At 34.2% G+C, this 12,046-nt stretch overlaps 1 long non-coding RNA gene across 1 annotated transcript; it reads left to right on the top strand.

Moving 5' to 3' along the window:
• The first annotated feature begins 1,068 nt into the window (after positions 1–1,068).
• LOC129000155 (uncharacterized) lies at positions 1,069–9,099 on the top strand. Its single transcript, XR_008491346.1, has 4 exons — positions 1,069–1,158; positions 4,202–4,294; positions 4,964–5,081; positions 8,994–9,099. It is a non-coding gene; the product is annotated as an uncharacterized LOC129000155 (long non-coding RNA).
• The last annotated feature ends 2,947 nt before the right edge of the window (positions 9,100–12,046 follow it).

The following is a 12,046-nucleotide window of genomic DNA, read 5'->3' as shown; positions in this document are numbered from 1 at the left end:
CATTTTACAAATAAATATTTAATGGTGACAACATAAATATAAAACATCACCACCAAAAGCGGTGTTAGTGGCCACACAACGACTGGACCAAATTTTTTCGATAAGCTGTTAGCTAGTACTGTACTTTAATTCCCTGTGAGGAGCGTGGAGGTTTTAATAAAAGCTATTTGTTTTGTGGTAGGATAAAAAAGCCAAGAATTTTCATTTGTACTCTATCAAACAAGTACAGGAACATCGTTATATGCTACTTACTCATCTCATGTATGTCGATCTTCAAATATATTCCAAAGTTTAATCCAATTCACAATTTATGTTTGACTTTAAGCAAATTTCCCTATGAAGAAGTAGCTACCTTAGTTTGCATGGTAAGACCTGAAGCCGGGACCAATATACTTCTTCCTTTAATGTCCCTAGAGGCCAAAAACACTATTCGTTAAAATTTGTATACAAGTATATATATAAACGTCTGTGAACGTGAACGCGATAACTTGAGTAATTTTTGTCCGATTTTAATTAAATTTAGTTTGTAGGTGTAAGGGGGGATAAACTTGAATGACTTCACAAACCAGCATGATCGGACCATGGGGTAAAAATTGTTTTTTCAAATTGTTCACCATCAAAACGCAAAGTTTCCCAATTTCTCTCTAGACCATTTTAAAGAGCAAAAACAAATAATTTAGTATACCAAAGTGTTTTTGTACAGTTATTGGTTATGGGAAAAATTCAAATTCAAAATTCCCATGTTATTCTTATAGAGAATTTTGTAAAATGTTGTAGTTTGCTTGTTAGTGGAAATATTTTTGATAAAACTAGGCAAATTTATTTATTTTATACTAGGCCTAAGCTACTAATATTTTACCAAAAACACTTTATATTAGCCTCCCTGTAGCAACAAACCTAGGTACCCAATGGCTTAATGAATTAATGTTTTTTTTTTAATAGATTTAATTAAAGTCAATTCAGGCAAATGGAAATTCGCTTAGTCTGCAGGTTTGCTGCGGCGGGGGTATTTTGATAATTTATATGTAATTGTTTTCATTGATGATCTACGAGTTTTTGCCACTGTCGCGTAACCTCTACTCGACGTGGTCGATTATTTTTGGTCGTAGTACTGTTTTATAAATAGCCCAGTCTTGCAGCGAACTCCACTCAGCGAAGGTGAGCCTGTCTTTCAACTTTTTAAAGGGCATTTCCTTTTTAATTTGCAAATCTAAACAGTTGAACTTCATTTATATAAATGTTTCTTTAGATCAGCCCCAAGTAAAGCCGGGTTTACACTATGTAGCAAAAACTGCTATATAACTATTGCTAGATAACATTGTTATATAACTTTTGCTATATAACATTGCTATATAACTTTTACTATACAAAAAAGTTACAGACAATTTTGTGATTCCGGTGCCCGTGCTATATGTTATATGTAGCACAACCTCATTTACATTCTTTATCGAAAATGTCGAGCCGAAGAGACATTGTTCGAAGCAGCTATCACGGTGATCGGAAGTCAGAAGCGGAAGCGATCCATAATTAAAACGCGAAATAAGGCGGTGGTAGATTCAAAAACGTGTTACGTATGACCACAACGCCGGTTGTCCACGGAACAGTTCAATTAAAGTTTATAATAGCATCCCGATCCCACGCACTGTCGCTTTACAGTCCTTCCATTGTAAACAAAGATCCCCGAGCAAAAACGTCCGTACACAGGAGGCTACAACTGTGAACTTTTGTGAACTGTTGACACTAAATGCTACATATAGCGGATGCTAGACGAAAAAGATTTGTATAACATTGCTACATATAGCAATGTTAGATATAGCACGCATTTCTTTTGATCTTTACCGACTCCTGATGGATAGCACATTTTTTGCTATATATAGCAGAATCTGCTACATATAGCAGTGTTATATAGCACTTTTGAAAAGTGACTTTTTCTACTTCTAGCAAATGTTATATAACATTGCTAGATGTTACACAAATCTGCTATATAGCAGGTTTTGCTACATAGTGTAAACCCGGCTTAAGACTTGTGATTAAGTCTTACTATACGCTCTTGAAATATTACATTGTTTTGTATTTACAATGTGGTGTTGTTTTAATTGTATCGTTATGCAATTTTTGAGCTGGCAAAACTTCCAAAAATCCAAAATAATGAAGACAATTGAATCTATATAATAAGTGACAGTTAAATCCTGCTCTGACTGTAAATCACGTGTTAGTTCATAATCGACTTGATTTGTACCTACATTTGTTACGAGTAGACCTAATAACTTTATCAGTTGTGCGGTTAAATACTGTAGTAGAGGAGCTATAGCAAATGGCTGCAATAAGAGAATGCAGACACAATATACCCATTCACAAAAATAACTTATTCGATTGTGATTTATCACGTGTAGGCCTACATTCATTAGTAATAGGGGAGTTGGAAACTCTATATTTCAGGAGTAGTCTATTATAAATAACAAATTAATAATTCAAATAATATGGACTAGAAGTAAAGGCTTTTACAGTTAATATTTCATTGCACGTACATTCTCAGTAATCTACCAGGTCATATAACACCAGCAGTACTCATAAATACTGATAAAACGCAACGAAAATGCATAACCAGTGCTATCGACAAGAAACGATGATAAATACATCTTCATATATATCGGGAAGCATTGTAGGAGATGATATACAATAGGCAGTGGCGGCGTTGTTCGCATGTGGATGATATAGATAGATGGTTGTGTTCAACAGCTGATTCTGCGAACAGCTGATCGGAATGGCGCAATGACGCACGTTTTCGCGCAAGCGCAGACACTTGCAAAACCGATGGCAAAAACGTGGAGATGCTTATTCTTGATCCGGTTTAGATCCAAATTTAGTTATTTTGAATTCTACAATAGTTGCTATTTTAAAACTAGTTTATGCGTTTAGGATCTTATCTAGTTGCACAAAACGGGTTTAGCTTACATTTACAGAATTTAATATTTTTAAATTTGTGTAGTAAGTTCATCGTTATGCAATCATTGCAGATAATTCTTCAAATTTAAAACAGACCAGTTTGCAATCAGTCGTGTACACGCGCAGTGTTAGTATTAATTGCAGGAATGTCATCTTGATGCGAAAGGGACATTTTTATGATGTTGTATTCCCTAAACGTAGTCCGCTAATTGTATCTTGTACAATCTTGATATTAATTAAATTAAAATGCCTATTAGCACGTTTGTACTGCTCTGCTTCATGAAAGTTTTAGGTATGTTTGGAACGCGTCGGCTGTGTTGCGTGATTCATGAGGCTGTGGAATATTGTTCAATTCCGCACGTTGTTGTTATTTAATGATGCAGTGACGCTATTTTAGTTAGATTTTTTAGAGAGTATCTGCAGTATATTAGTATGGGGGCATTCATACTATGGTCACATTCCATTCACCCGCTATGTATTATTAAACTACGTACTATAGACGGAGGTAATGCAAATGATTGCACAATGTAAAATAAACTATAAACATTGCTGCATAACAGTGGTCTCAGCCGAAAAAACCAAAGGACTCAGTTCATATTCAAACTTAAAAAAGGCACTCCGAATTTTTTTTCCTTCGCCATCACAAATTCTGCAAAGAAGTCTTCAGATCCTATAAAGTTATAATTTTCCCCTCCATTTACGTCTTAGAATCCCTACCATTCATTAAGAAACCCCTTTCATCGTATAGTTCTCCAAGCTTTCATAGTTATTCTCTTTTCGACAATTTCAACTTTTTAGTACCACGGCACTCCACAACATTCTTTAAAAAAAAACTTTCACTTCAATGCAGTAAAACTGTTTAATCACCTCCCTCTCCCATTGAAATCCGAACCCATTGAACGACCTCGGAAAGTTTATAAAGTATATTAAGTCAATCTTAATAGATTTATGATTATTTTTAACTTTTTATAAGAAATGTAATTTAAGTTAAGATTTTCCCAATGAAAATTTTATTTTTCATCTGGCTTGATAAGTGACTGTCTATCTTTATTCGGTGTTTTTCAAACTCAACCCAAATTCAAATTACCAAGAGACAAAAAACTCTAAGTTGGCATCCCTGTATCCTTTACTTCAATTCTGAAATGCATTGTTTCATTGTTCCCTACACGGTTTAAAGGTTACAGGGAATTTATTGTGAACAGCTTTACTTACTCTGTGTGTCTATATGTCTACAATAACTTACTCTTTGTTCCAGATGATTGCCAGTCGTATTGGACGTCTGTTCTCCACCTCGGCCGCTAGGATGAGTGGTCATGGTCACGGACCCGACGGTGGAATCCCCGGCATTGTAAGCATACAAATCCTACATAAAACAGTGTGTTTACAAAGGGTAGTTACAGCGTTGAAACGTCTTTAACAATTGATATGCAAACTGATGAAGTTGAAAATTTGATTCAAAAGGAGAATAACTGCAATTCTCGTAGTTTGTAGTTCAAAGGCTAGGTACATCCATAATCTTGACGAGTTTGGTTAAATCACCCATAAATTGTGGAGACAAAATTAGCCACCAAGCAATGTTTTCGCCCATCTGTGATTTCGGAAAGACGGAGTGATCTCAAAGAAAGATCTACAAAAAAGAAAAAAGAAAGATTTACAAAGTTGTAAATAGGTTATAGTTCGAGTGATCATCAAAGAAATTTGATTTGGATGAAAAACTCATCATTCAAGTCAAACAAACATTTCTGTAATTGGTTGGATGTTTTTCCCCTGGATTATTTTAGAATTATTTTTATACTACATTCGAAATTCACCTTGTAATGCAGTGTTCTCATGTTTCAAATGGAATCTTTCATAATGCAAAGACAGAAATCGCCTAACAATGAACATAATGGTAAAATCTCCAGAAATACTTGTGAAAATTGAAAGTCTACTGCATAGGTACTCACCTCAAATGTATTTATAATAAGTTCAAATACTTGTATTGTTAAACGATTTTAATTTTTGTTTTTTCCTGCAGAACCTGCCTTTCGACATCAGCAACAAGTACAAGCTGACTGCGTACTTTGTCATCTACTGCGGATCTGCCATGTCCATCCCCTTCCTAGTGCTCAGGCACGCGCTTACTAAGTAATCTGGTGAGTTCCAATATCATAAGATAAAATAACTTTAGGTGAATAAAATATTACTTTCTTATTTTTTCCGATCTTGGTATAATGGTACTTTCGCAAACACAATGCCTCCAGACTTCCCGATACGCAACCGTCTCGAATTTTCTTCCTTTTTTTCATAAAAACCACCACCGCATTAAACCTGGGGGCTAAACGATTCATAATTTTCCCTATTCGTATTTTTACTAAAGGCTAAGCGAATTTCCATTGCCTGATTCGATTTTCACTTGAATATATCAGGGATATTCATTTCCTATGGAATATGTGAGATGTTAGCATAGTAGCTTAGTACAAAATGGATAAATATGCCAAATTTGGTCACAACAACAACAAGCGAACTACAGCAGTTAACTTATTCTCCATAAGAATAACATAGACATTTTGAATTTATAATTTTTGATCTTTTTCGCAACCCATAATCGTAAAAGCACACTTCAGGATAATAAATACGAGTATAATTTGGTTTTAAGTTCTTCAATATAGTTTTCAGAAAAATTGAAAAATTATATGATTTGAGGGATTGTATAAAATTGTTGGTTTTATTGTGTTTGCAAAATCAGCAAACGGCTCGAATTTCCCCCAACGATTTTGATTGGAGAAACCCTGTGATTTGAGCCGTTACCATAGAGTACTTGCGTACTTTCAACTTTCGATAACGGTATCGCGAAGGGGTCCTTGTTTTTACAAGTTTGTATAAGAAACCAATGGAATTTCCAATTAACTTTCCGGACTAGATTTTCGACCAATTAAATACCTTCTACATATGTTACCGTGGCCGCCTTCAGCCAATTAAAATTCTGCGTCATCAATTAGAACTGGACCGGACTGGAGTGAGATATCGTCGTCTGAGGAGATAAACATTTTTGTCCCCGATATTTGATACTATATCACACAGTTGTGCATTTTCCACATTCCCACTAATGTTGTCTTTATAATTTACGGAAGTCGTGCTTAATAGCGACTGTTTTTCACTATTGAACCTTTCATGCTCCCACCGTAATAAAACTATAAGAGAATATATAATTTCCATAGAACTACATCCTGTGATAATAATTCAACCATGAACCAGTCTATCTCTATCTTAGTAAAATACTTACTAGCCATCTCATTCGTATACTGAATATGGAATATCGGGTATTGTTTCGCATAGAACCTACGATATATTATCGGATGAAATATTAGTTTGATTTGCATATCGTCATATAAATATTGATAGTATGTTTTTCAAAAAGACTTGTCACCTATGCTGTGGAAAATAGGTTTGGTTAATAAATTTAGTTGAACAATTTGGCTCAGTTTAATAATAACAAACTAGGTAACATTATACAAAAGACAGTTGATTTATAGTAAAATTTGTTGAAGAGATCAATCCACCTAGATGTCTATTTCTTATCGTGCAATCCTCTTTTTCATAAACTAAACTAACCTAACCTAAACGCCGCAGCAGCACACTGTAAAAGAATGACGGACATTATTCTATTACAAAAGGTCCATAACTAAAATCTATATTTACGCTCAATAATTATGTCGATCTAATATCGACATTTTAATCGATACCGAACTAATATTTTAGCTGATAATATATCGCAGGTTCTTTGCGGAAATGTATCCGCACTAATAACTACTTCAGTATCCTGTATTCAGTAGCAGCCAAAATTAATTGTGTAGAGGATGTACAATTTTTCATCCGTTTGTTCACGTTACATGGGACATGGGTTTTCTTAGAATTGTTCATGCCAGTATAGTAAAAATGTTTGTCGAGCACAGCTGATTGTGAAGATCGCGTCATCTCGTGTTGCTGTGTCATCGCACTCTGCAGTTCTTGTGGGCATTGAGTCATTTCATGTCTATCAGACCACCAGACGTCTTGTTCAGCATTTTCTCAGCTGATTACGATTACCAAATAACCGCTCAGACTTTGTGTTTGATTTTTTATAAATTTTCATTTACAAGGTTTATTTTGACAGTTTTGGGTTTCTTATCCGTATGCTGACGTGATTCTATGATTAATACCTGTAGCCAGCCATATACTAAAATCTGTTTTATCGATAATTATGTATTGTACCTAGTTTACAGCTAAATTTAAAATCCCTGCAATTTAGTTCAGATAAATATACTTTCTTTTTGCAAATATCAACGACATTTTATCACGACTGGATATGAAGCAATTCTAATAACCTAACCAAATGTATAATAACCTAAATACTATAACGTTTATAATAATATTGATGGGGAGCATATATTTTTTTGATTGTGTAAACCAAAAGCCACACAAACTTATGTACCAACAATTAAGACTTATTATTTTTTACACCTTTAACTACCAAAACTACATTGACATCATTTTCCAGCGGAACGTTTGAAACAGTTCACTACTTTGTAATGCTCTGGCTATACACTTCTTCGTCGGACGCTATATAGATTGTTAAGTTTTAAAACATAATGCTTTCTTGAAAAACAATAACTAAAAATAAAGTCATCCTTAATAATTTCAAGTGAACTTTTGGAAACGTCTATTAATCAGACGAGATATCTCAAGGGTATTGGACGGTTCACAATATGGTAACAGAGAGCCCATGTGCTCCTTCCAATTAGTATTGTTCACGGACGAACTGTTGCGCCCCTGAAGTCGACTGTCCGGAGCCCGAAACATGTGTGGATCAGGTTACTGTTAGGCAACAGGGAGGGCCGAGGACCATTAGACAGATAACCTGAGAAGTGGATAAGTAGGTGGAACGCACGAGGTTTCTGGTCTCTTATTTTGAAAACGAAGGCAAAATAGAAACGTATTCGGATTTGTCTCCTTTCTGAAATTATACGCAAGTTCTCTGGTGTTTTGAAAACGTAGGTAGGATGGAAATGGGTCGAAATATATCGTACTCGGGTTAGTCTCTTTTGATTAGTGTTTTGCTAAATTATGAAGAAAAATATATGAATGTCAATTAATTGATTACGTTTTTTTTTTACAATCTGTTTTCATGATCAAACTTAAAATATTTGAATTTAAATGTCTTACATTTCTAGTTCTTGTCCATCTGAAGAAAAAACTTTATTGATTGACAACAGATCGTACTCCTAATTTTGCTTGGAAATGACACTTACTTGCATTTGAAAACGGCAATGGTGTGGTGAGCTACACCTACATTAGTTCCTCAGTCGTTGTTTGATTTGAACCGAAAATATAATTTTATTGGATATCAATTAAATTTACGTATATGCTTTAATTTTACGTTTAAGTTCCAAAATGATTTTGCTCTGATGCTAGACATTTGATACCACAATAATTACTAAATAATCACTTTTGTGCCAGGGCTTTAGTTTATTAACACTAAACAAAATCTAACACAGTTTGGCAAATGGATCAATAACATTGTATATCTTAAATAACTTATCATACGAATGCGGGCTGACGGGGTTTCAATTGATTTCCATGCGTTGTGTAGTGATTAAATCAACAAAATACTGAGGGGATTGGGCGGTCGTTGTGAAAGCTATCAAGATCAAATAATTGATACAGTTAAGGGTAGATTTGACGATGATTTCGATTGCTTCTTGAGATTACGCTTCCTATATCTGTGTAAAACAAAATTCGTACAATTAATTAGTTTTTTGTAAACAAAAATAATACCAAAAGAATCGATTTAAAACAAAATGAAGTTGTTCATAAAAGGTTGTTATTTAAATTGTTATTGGTGGTTATTGCTTTTTAGGAAGAATTTATTTTTTATTTTCCCTTTATTTTTCTACACACATGACTATTTTCCGGTGTTTGGCTTTTTACTTTCGGGACAATCTGTATATTAGGATGTAGTTGTATACACTAAATTGAATACACTTAGTATTGTACACAAAATTAATGTTACATTTTTTCTGTTGCAGGTTCTTCATCAGAAAACTTTAGACAACATTACCATGTATTGTTAAGTTACTTTTTAAAATTACTCTAACGTTATAGTTTGTAAATAAAGATGTAATCCTTTGTTTACCATAGTGTTGTTTTTCCTTTATGTTCCAGTTTCGTGTATTCAAATATTTTTAACTGCCATGAGTCTTATTTTGATAATTTTGTTATTCATACTCGTCCATATTTACTTGATTTTATGTATTTTCCAGTGAGCCTCGTATTTCATGAATCGAATTGTATTTGTTTATCTTTGGAGGTCTAAGGAATATTTCATGTATTCATAAACCCCCTTCACAATAATATGATTTATTTTGCGCATGTAAACGCTCATAATGTTATTACTACAAACATCATGCAGCCAATATTTGAAATACTTTATTTAGAACCCTGCTACAAGTAAAATTCACGTAAAAATTGGTAAAGGTCCTCATTACTCCGTCCACATACTGTCTTCCAGTTTTATTTCCATTAAATAAAGTCTTGAACAGGAACGAATGAGGCTTCACTGGCTACAAATTATACTCTGTATGGTGGAACCTGATTCCTGACCCTCCGCATATCTGGAGACTGGCCAATGATTTAAGGTCAGAGCAAGTTTATTGGTCAGGGCCAGTAATAGCCCCGGAATTCATAACCTTTTTACTTTTGTTTTAGTGATTTTGGTTTTATTTTCAAGCAATAGTATAATGAACAAAGTTAGTTTTATTTTGGGTCAATTTGAAAAACGTTACTGTACTAAAATTCTCACCAAATAAAAAGGTTTTATTTTGAGTCAATTTGAAAACATTATTGTACAAAATCTCACCAAATAAAACAGTTTTATTAACACCGAATTAAGTTTTTATCCACACCAGCTCCCATTATCACATATAAACAATTGCATAAAATATAAAAGCCTTACTAATTCCATGTTTTAGTATTTTGATTTAGATTCTGTTTAAACTATTTTGGTTTGGTTTTTTTCATTGTGCAAATTTTGAAAAACTGCATCTCACTAAAACTTTCACCAAATAAAACCTATTACTTTCTTTAACAACAATTTTTCATCTAATCCGAACTGTCCATAGCCTCTTGACTCTCTAAAAACTCTATATCAACTCTATGTATGATTCAACTGAACTCTATGATTCAACTCAGTATGAACAGGCTATTGGTTCTCATATTATCGTAAACAAGACCATAACGATAGTGATAAGCGATAGTGTGGATCTAACAGTTCTTTACACTTTCAACACTGACTAAACTGTGCACGACCACCATGCTCTCAGCGATTCGCAAATTTGCTACTTCTGCAATCAGAAGAGAAGCTGCACAAGGAGGGGTTCCTGGAGCGGTGAGTAGAAATGTTTTGATTTAATTTTAAAATGTTTTGTTTTTACTAAATAAATTCTGAACGGGAATTTTTTGAAATTAAAGACGTTATTTACAAGATAACCCCCTTATTTAAGTTACAGTAGACTCCCTCTTATCCGGACACATTTTAACCGAATAGAACCTTTTTTATTATTCTTTTGGCATAAATAACACGTCTTTAACTGGACAATGTTTATCAACCCATTCGTTCAATCGGACTGTATATTTCTTTATTTGGTGTATTTTAACTTAATTTAAAATTTATTAAGAACATCCCTAAATTCAAGCGAAGCACGAGATTTAAATGTAGGAATTCTAATAAAATAAAATTATGTAAACTAAAGAATTTAGAAGTAATAATTTCTAATTTTGGGCTCTGCTCAAGTAAATTTATTGTTTAACACTATCCAGAAAACGTTAAAGTTAAAACGTCACAAGTCAACACATTTAAGCGCGTATAAAGCCTATCCACATGTCACAAACAAGACAATTATTATTTTGTTTTTGTATCTAAAATACGCTTTTAACAATATCATTGTCCAAAGTTTAATAAAACCTCACAAAATTTCAAGGATATGTGTTCACCTGCTAGAAGAGGGGTGAAAAATTAAGTATCTAATTTACATGATTTTTGTTCTCTATTTTATTTGTCTGACCCTTCTTATAACTTGCAAAGAATCGTTTATATTGTTAACAATTCAATGGTGTGGAAATTTTCTTTTTGTGTTACAAAGTTTAATTATGTTTGCGTTAGTTCATTTGAAAAAAAAAACTGGATCTTTCAAAGTAGAAAGTAGATAAAATCATACCCCTTTTATAATTTTACATAACTAAAACTTTTTGTACTGAAAGAACTTTTTAAAGTATAAACTTGTGGAATACATTATAAAATAATGTACGTTAACACTTGTTAACCTAGGCTACTAATAATTAGTTATTTTGTGACCTCAATTTTAAATGTCAAACACTTAAACTTTTTTTTTGAAAGTAGTTAAATTGTATTTAAGGAAATAAACTTTAGTTCCAAGTAAATGTATTATTTTGTATCTATTTGTTTTGAAGGAATAAACTCATTATTTCATAATAACGAGATTAATGAGCATGTAAACATTATTATTTATAGAGTATTTAGTAGAAATGAATCTTGGTGTCATGGTGGACTCTAAGCTTAGCTGGCGGGACCAGATATTCCGAACGGCGGACAAGGCCGCTAAGGTGATCTCTTCTCTTAGCCGGTTAATGGCCAATGTCGGAGGTCCTCGTTCCAGTCGCAGAAGGCTGTTGATGTCTACAGTTCAGTCTGTGCTCCTGTATGGTGCGGAGGTGTGGGCAGACGCGCTCAATAAGGAGGTGTATAGGATGCGGCTTGCCAGAGTGCAGCGTCAGGCAGCACTCAGGGTAGCATCCGCCTACCGAACAGTGTCTGAACCTGCCATCTTGGTGGTTGCTGGAGTAATCCCCGTCAAACTTTTGGCGGCGGAGAGGAAAGCGATTTATCAGCGGCGTGGAGAGGACCATGCAAAAATGGAGGAGCGCAACCGCACCTACCAGCTCTGGCAGGAGAGCTGGGAACAGGAGTCGCGGGGACGCTGGACCAGGAGACTGATTCAGCAAGTCCAACCATGGGTTGACCGACGGTATGGTGAGGTGGACTATTACCTTACCCAGTTTCTGA

The sequence above is a fragment of the Macrosteles quadrilineatus genome, unplaced genomic scaffold, assembly GCF_028750875.1.
Source record: "Macrosteles quadrilineatus isolate MER2022 unplaced genomic scaffold, UCM_ALF_1.0 Scaffold_8__2_contigs__length_117827958, whole genome shotgun sequence".
In the NCBI taxonomy this organism is placed as follows: Eukaryota; Metazoa; Arthropoda; class Insecta; order Hemiptera; family Cicadellidae; genus Macrosteles; species Macrosteles quadrilineatus.
This window is presented reverse-complemented; position numbering and strand designations above follow the sequence as displayed.